The sequence below is a fragment of the Lipotes vexillifer genome, unplaced genomic scaffold (assembly GCF_000442215.2).
Source record: "Lipotes vexillifer unplaced genomic scaffold, Lipotes_vexillifer_v1.1 scaffold543, whole genome shotgun sequence".
Taxonomy (NCBI): domain Eukaryota; kingdom Metazoa; phylum Chordata; class Mammalia; order Artiodactyla; family Lipotidae; genus Lipotes; species Lipotes vexillifer.
Window position 1 is genome coordinate 2,172,446 of NW_006799055.1, and position 8,558 is coordinate 2,181,003.

Consider the following 8,558-nt stretch of genomic DNA (forward strand, 5'->3'; position numbering starts at 1 on the left):
TTACAGAAATATGGGTACGATATTAATATAAGGAAAGAGGGTGCCAGTATTGTGGAACTCATGTCAAGAAAGGGGATATATGGAGAGAAAACAGGCCTGGTCTTTTTTTTTTTTCCTGTAAACAATTCATAACTTTATCATATCCATCTAATAAAGTTAACAAGATGGACTGCTAGTGAAAGCAATGACAGTTTCAATGAGTTTCACTTCTTTCTGATACTATCTAGTAGGAGGCCTCCGACTAGAAGGCCTCCTACCAGATAGTCAGGTATCTAGTCAAGAACACTAATCTTAAATAGAAATCTAAATATATAAACAGCAGTATTCTGGCTGTTGTTATTCACAACCACCCAGGAAAAGATAAGAGAAGGCAACAAGCAGAAATAAAGAAGTCTCAGCTACAGAATCTTAAGAAGAGCTTATATGTTTTTAAGAGCACTGTTTGTACCTTGTTTTAGAAATACGCTGCTGTTCGTTAGTTTAAGGGCCTTGGGGAGATCATAACCTCGCAGCCACAACTTCCTCATTTGTAATATGGGGATCAAATGAGGTAATGTGAGCAAATGCAAGTTACAGTGTACACTTATGATGAGACCCCAATAATGACATGAACTCCTCCTCCTTTTAACGATGAATCATCGTCTCTGAAGGGCTCAGGCGTGCTTAAAGTGAATTTTTGAACGAGGATAATTTCTCAAATCATTAGAGAATAACTCCTTCCAGAAGTTTTCCTAATGTATTCAGCTCTGCTTACTTTGTCAAAATAGCCTCAAGTCTGTTGTCTTCTGATTTCCAGTGCCTAGGTGTCTGCACAGAATCTCAAGTGGCAAAGCACTAACATTCCAGAGGAGAAGATGAGTTACTGCTCTGCATAGCTTACCTGCCTTTTTATCTCCCAGGAAAGATACTGTATCCCCAAACACTTCCAGTTGTATTTAGGAGACTCAGATTAGTTGAGGTTGTACTTGGGAACCTCATTATCAGTCAGGATCCTTTAACCCAAAGGAGGCAGAGAGGCAGATACTCTACCTAGATGGTATTATGAGTTTCTTTATATTGAAACAATTTCCATTTCAACACCTCAATTCCGTACTCTTCCGGGAGCCGCCCGAAAAAGCTGCTGCGGATTGAATTATTCAAGGCTGACTCTTCCCTCGAAGTCATATTAAGGCAAGCATTTTCTTCTAGCCCCCATAATTCTTCCCCTACATTAAAACTATAGCAGCAGGGCTTCCCTGGTGGCGCAGTGGTTGAGAGTCCGCCTGCCGATGCGGGGGACACGGGTTCGTGCCCCGGTCCGGGAGGATCCCACATGCCGCGGAGCGGCTGGGCCCGTGAGCCGTGGCCGCTGGGCCTGCGCGTCCGGAGCCTGTGCTCCGCAACAGGAGAGGCCACAACAGTGAGAGGCCCGTGTACTGCAAAAAAAAAAACAAACAAACAAAAACTATAGCAGCAGATCTTGTGTTAAATCAGTTTTGCTTTGAAGGATAAGGAAAATATACCTAAATAACGTACGTTACCTGGAAGTATTTTAAATTAACATTTAAAGTATATTCTTAAATCCCATTTAGACTATACAATCTTCCAACCCCCATAATTCTCACATTTAGTCTTTTTTTTTCTTTCTCTTTTTGCCTCGTCCTCTTCTTCAAGAGATGACTATGATTTTAGGAAACCAGGCAGGTTTTATTGATAACTGGGACAAGCCCAGTGATACTGGGCCAGAACAATCGCTAAATATTTTCTTTACTTAGCTACAAACCAGAGGGAATATATACTTCTTATATCATTCATTTCTTGAAGGTTATGAAATTAGATCTAGGAAAACCCCCTCAAATTCCAAATAAGGAAAGTAGAATCTGTCAGTTCCAGAGATTATAGCAACACTTACCTTGACATTCTTCTTGGAGGTATCAGTTTAGAGAAGCTGGGGGCAAGTGTGTAGGTGACCTTTTGGGTCTGTGTCTCTAGTACCCAAACATTTGTTTTAACAACAGCTTTTTCAAATTGGAATTTGTCACTAACCTCAGTTTATACGGATAATATCAACTAAGTTGCCAGAGGCCCAGAGTTAATGACCAGTTTGTTCTTTCTCAGGAACCTTGGTGATTCTGTGCTAGAGATCTAATCCATAAACCAAAACACAACCAGTTTTGATCTATGAAGAGTTCCCTGGCATTCAGTGATGACCAAACTGTCCCTTTACAGACACACAGACATACACGTGCTTAAAAAAATAATATTCAGGTCATGTATTGGGTCTATGCCTCAAATAATTTTATTGGTAAGTAGGAACCTATGCATTTCATGGCCCCCCACCCTTTTTTTCACAATCAGTATCAGCACATCTATTTTTTTTTTCATTTCATGTCTTTTAGTATTTGTGTTTTAATTTCTAGGAAAGAAATTATTTTCTAATTGTTCATTTGTTATCTCAGAACTTTCAGGACAGTCTGCTCTCATAACACTTTGTATCTGCAGTATGACAATAATAGGTTTTATACAAGTGGTAGTTGATAAATTCTTCTCCAACCCCAGGAAAGCAAATAATGAACAACAAAGTAGGAGCTAAAGTCACTGTAGTATAAGCATACAATGGCTTGTTGGGTGGCACTTAAATAATTTTAACTCACTGACAATTAGTAGAATCAGTGACAAAGATTAAGTACCTAAACCACAGATTAGGAGCTGTTAAAAATGGTGTCGCCAGGCTCTGTCTTTTATTCATGAAAGACACAGTATATGTTCTTTCACTTTGTGTATCTAATATATTAAAAACAACAACCATAACAAAACTCAATGGATCTAGATTCTATTTTCAGCCCTCCCTCCATTTTCTAGGAACACCTATGTTAGGGTGTATGTGCATTGCCAGAAGCAAACAGAAGAAAGACATACTTAAGCAAGAACCAGGGACCATTGTCCAATAAATAGCAATATAGAAGCATGCAGGAAGGACAAAAAGAGACTGCTCGTAAGGAATCCACACATATTAAAAAAAAATAATGTTCCCCCTCAAATCACTTTATTGAAATAATGCAAATTTCAGAAATCCAAATTCCTCTATTTTCATGTGTTCCTGTTATAATTTTCATCATGTCTATGAATTTCATATAACTATCTTTATACTTTTAGACATCTGTTAGTGATATATTGTTAAACACAACAGACCCTGATTCAGAGTGACAGGTCTTGGTCATGATCTTCAGCCCACAGAAAACCAACAAGCAACATTTATTCCTCATTTCTAGGGTTAGAATCTTGAAATGCACCTACAGTGTTATGATGGCTGCTCTTGGGTGGACACGTGGCCAGGTCGGAGAACCACAAGGCCAAACGACCACACAATTGGGCCGTCGCAAGCTGTTCAGGGAGCAGAGTTTTAGATGGGCTTGGATTGCTGCGCAAAGCTGGGCGCTACGTTCGCAAGTGTAAAGCCAGACAAAACAGACAGGCAGCAAGCTGCTCCCTTGGCGGGAACTTTTAGTTTGCCACCACCTCACACCTCTATCTCGGAGAAACTACTGCCTGGATTCGAGTCTTTGAATGTTTTAGACAGAAAAAATGAAAGCATGCATTGCTCATGTCCAGACAGGCCGGTCGTCTACAACCGGGCTGGGGGGAGGGCACTCGGCCTGGTATCGAGGCGTCTGTGCGCGGCCCCAGCCTGCAGCGAAGATGCCGCTCAGGTGGCAGCGGCCTCGCCCCTCCCCCTGCGGCCTGGCCCACTGATCAAAGGACCGGACTCTCGCCAAGGCCCTCAGGACCCACCGCCCAAGCGCCACGAGCCGCAGGAGCGCGCCGCGGGCGCCGGGGCGCAGGGGTCGCGTCGCTCCCGGCCTCGGACGCCGCGCCGGCTCCTCGCCCGACGGGGAAAGGCAGCGCTCGTCTCCGGGCGGCTGGCGCCTCCCGAGGTGGGAGCGCAACGAGGCCCCCGTGGCAGCCGCGCCAACCTGGCGGGAAGCCCGGGGGGGCCGCCGCCGTCTGCGCCCCGGAAGTCGCGCCTCGAGATTCCGGGCACGTTCCTTTTCCTCTTCGGAGCAGCTTGGTTTCCACAGCTGCTTTTGTCATCACGGTTAAATATACTCTGACTTTTTCAACGGCGTGCCCCGCTATGGGCGGCGGAGGTGCCGGGAACCGGGCCCCGGGCGCCCACGGGCCCCGGGTGAAGAGCGCGGCGGAGGCTTCCACGTCGGGCTTGAGCGCCGCGGGCGGTGACGGCAGCGGCCGCCGGGCGGGAGGGAGGGACTTGACTTTGAAGGGGAGGCGGGAGGTCGGCGAGCTCAGCCCCACCCCCTGCCGCCCCTCCCGCGGCCGAGCTTGCGCCAGGTACCCGGCAGGCGGCGCTGCTGCTCCGGCGGAGCGGCCGGGTCCCCGACTGTCCGAGGACTGGAGAGCCGGAACCAGCGGGGCGGGGACTGCTTCTCCCTCTTCCCCGCCGAGGGCGCAGGGCCGGGGTTCACGGCAGGAGGTGTCGCCTGGCCCAGCGGGTGCGAACAAGCCCACTCCTTTGCGCCTCTCCCGGCCGCGCTCTGGCACTTTCGACCTCAGCCGCCTCCCTCCATCGCTATCAGGCGCGGCCTGCCCTGCGGAGAGGCCAAGTCCCCCGGAGCCGGGGGCCCGGTGAGTGCCCGCCGCCCTCGCACCTCGTGTCGCCGACAGACGTCTCCCTGGCCTGCCCCTCACCAGACTCCAGATGTCGTCCAGCTGAAACGATTAGTGGCGGTTTGAGGGCTGATCCCCAACCTGGGCCAGCTTTGCGGGTGGGGGAGGGGAGAGGGCGGAATCACTCTTAATCTCGCCTCACGGCTAAATAATTTACTCAAGGTTTTCTCTTCCTGCCAATTCCCTTCCCTGCACCCCTGCCCTTGGCTTCCTGCTTTGTTAAGCCCCAGGGAGAGAAGGGCCAAGTCTTAATAAAAGTTAATATTAATAGTGGTGGAGGCGCCGGCAGGTGCTTCTCCACACCTCATCTCCCCCTCTCGCCCCGCCCTCCTCCTCCAAGCCCGGCCCCCTCCTCTGGGTTTCCTTTGAATATTGGAGATGGGCCTTGCACTTGGGGGGACCATTTCGGAAATAAGGGCGCTGGAGTGAGAAGCCTCGGTCCACGTGTTCTGTGAACCACATCCTCCTGCAGTTGCCGTGAGCGCGTAAGGTGGCAAAGGTCGGGCGTGCACACGGTGCGCGGGTGCCGCTGCAGAGCACGGGGTCAGAAAAGCGCGCAGGGGGAGTCGGCAGGTTGGACAGGAAGGATACCCGCAGGAAGGGGACGGGCTGAGCAAACTCGCGGGAGCCGGGGTTGTGTTGGGGGGAGGGGCACAAAAGTCAAAAAAGCAACAAACCAATACTGTAAAAAGAATACCTAGTAACGCCAAGGACCTGTTGCCAAGGACCTGTTTTCCTAACGCGGGGGCAAAGGACTCAAAGAGGTTGTCCTTCGCATAGCAAAGCCTGGTCTGGTTTAAGTTTTTATGAATGCACGTTGAGGCCTTCCACGGAACAATTCCTTCCAACAAGTTTGAACAATGCAGAGGGGTGGAAAAAGTTAAAATTTGCCCCTTCTTTCAATCCCATCCCTCTGGGGTACCAGTGTTAACACCCCGGTCCATATCATCCCAAGAATTTTTTGTGCTTAGACAAATGACTTATCTTGTTCTTCCTTTTGTCTCTCCTTAAAAAAGAATGAAGTCATACTTTTCGTTGTGACTTGCTTTTATCAGTTAATAATATATCATGGCCATTTCCCCAGGTCATTATATATAAATCCAACTGACTTTTTTTTTTTAATCCAACTGACTTTTTAATGGGCACTACATTTTATAAATTTGGGTATACCAGAATTTCATTCATTTACTCAGCAATTTCTTTGAATGTTTATTATGTTCTAGGTGCTGGGAAAACAGCATTAAGATCACAGATAAAAATCCTTGTTCTTGGGAAGCTTACATTTTAGTGGGTAGAGACCGAAAAGAAACACATTTATTCAACTGCTTTTCTACTACTGATGGATTTTCACGTTGCTGTCAGCATTTTGCTATCATAAGTGGTCCAAAGGTAAGCATCGTTTTACATATATCCTTTTGTATCTTTGTTTTTTTGTTTTTTTTTAAAATTTTTTGCGGTACGCGGCTTGGCGGAGCACAGGTTCCGGACGTGCAGGCTCAGCGACCATGGCTCACGGACCCAGCAGCTCCACGGCATGTGGGATTCCCCTGCATCGGCAGGCGGACTCTCAACCACTGTGCCACCAGGGAAGCCCCCAGGGAAGACCCCAAGTATCTTTGTATTTTTAAAGGATAGATAACTCAAATAGGAACTCCTAGGTCAAAGAAAATGCTCAATTTAAAACTTTTTTTTCACCTTTAAACTTTAATAAATATAGTCATTGCTTTCCAAAAAGGTTTAGCAATTCACAGTACCACACAGGTGCCCATAAATGAGTTCCCCATTCTCCATGGCCTCTTTGCACTAGAGGTTATTGCTTAAATTTTTGTTAACTTGATGGACAGAAAACGGTAACTAAATTTTATGTTCCATGATTTACTAAGCAGGTTGAGCATATTTTCATATTTTTTTGGCATTTGCATTTTTTGTGATCTGCTTGAGTCTGTTATTTTCTAGTAAACAGAAGGAAAGGAAACAGAGGGTTTACACATCCCAGGCCTTGTGCTTGATTCTTTAACTTATTTCATTTAATCTTTGCAAAAACCAATATCTAACCCTATGAGATAGATTATGACCCATGCCTTTCTGATGTCGAACACCATGCTATTTCAACCATGGTTGAGTCTGCTCTCTGAATGTGGTAGACTTTCTAAGTATAAAGGCAAAGTAAGAATTATAAGGAGAATAGTAGAGAGCTATCAGAACCGTCATCTTCAAAATTTAAAAGCAAATTAAAAATGACAAAAAAGCCTTTGCTACAAAAATGTCAGAATTATTTTCCTTAATATATAAAAAAATTCAATGCAAAATGACAGGACAAATACCAGACTTCTAATGAAATATCATCAAATAACATAACACTTTTAAAAATCCAATACTCAATCTGGTGATGGTTTAATAGCTTTTAAAAATCCAATACTTGGGCCTCCCTGGTGGCGCAGTGGTTGAGAGTCCGCCTGCCGATGCAGGGGATACGGGTTCGTGCCCCGGTCCGGGAGGATCCCACGTGCCGCGGAGCCATGGCCGCTGAGCTTGCGCGTCCAGCAAGGGGAGAGGCCACTACAGTGAGAGGCCCACGGATCCCAAAAAAAAAAAAAAAAAAAAAAAATCCAATACTCAATCTGGTGACGGATGATAAACAGGCACCTCCTATACTGATGAAACTGTAAATTAATATATTTTTGAATGGCAATTTGGCAGTATTTTAGAAGTCTTAAAATATACTCATTAAGTTTAGTAATTTCACATCTAGAACTAATCTAAGGAAATAATCAGAAGTAGGGAGTTGGAAATAAGTGTCTGATATTAATATTTTGGGTAACTAAATTATGGTATACCCATTCAGTAGAATATTACATAACCATTAAAGCTGCTATTTTCAGAGTGTTTGATGATCTGAGGAATACTTATTCCTTTTGTTTTGTAAAGAATATATACAGTATGACACAAAAGAATATACATGTACAGTTTGATCTTTTGCATCTATGTATCTATGTATTTATGTATCTAGGCTGAAAAATGGCCCTCTGAAAGACATCTATAGCCTAATCCCTGGAAGCTGTGACTGTTACCTTGCATGGCAAAAAAACCAAACAAGCCAAAAAAAGGGACATAAAAATCAAAACCAAACCAAAACACCAAAAAACAAAAAAGCAACAATCCCACCCCAAACTGTTGTTACAGATATGATTAAATTAAGGATCTTGAAATGGAGAGATTACTCTGGATTATTCATGTAGGCCCTAAATGCTACCACAAGTGTCTTTATAAGAGAGAGGCAGAGGTAGATTTCACACACACACACACACACACACACACACACACACGAAAGTGATACGAAGGAGCAGTGAGAGATTTGATGTTGGCTGGAGTGATGCAGCCACAAGCCAAGAAATGCCAGAAGAAGCAAGGATGAGGTATTCTCCCACAGTCTCCAGTGTGGTTCTGCTCACATTCTGATTTCAGCCCAGTTTTGGACTCTGGCCTGAAAACTGTGAGAGAATGAATTTATTGTTTTAAGCCAGCAAATTTGTGATAATTGGTTACAGCACCCACAGGAAACTAATATGGTGGTGTTTCTATTGCTGTATAACAGCTCCACACTCAGTGTCATACAACAAGCACATCATTATGTCCATGGATTCTGTGGGTCAGGAACCTGGACAGGGTACAACAAGAATGACTTGTGTCCACTCCACAATGTCTGGACCCTCAGGAAGACTTGAGTGGCCAGGGCAGAAATCATCTAGAGGTTTCTTTAGTTTTAATTATTTTAAAATTTTATTTCATTTAAAAATTTTATTTATTTTTTTGGCTGCACCTCACAGCTTGTGGGATCTTAGTTCCCCTACCAGAGATTGAACCTGGGCCACTGCCGTGAAAGCGCCAAGTCC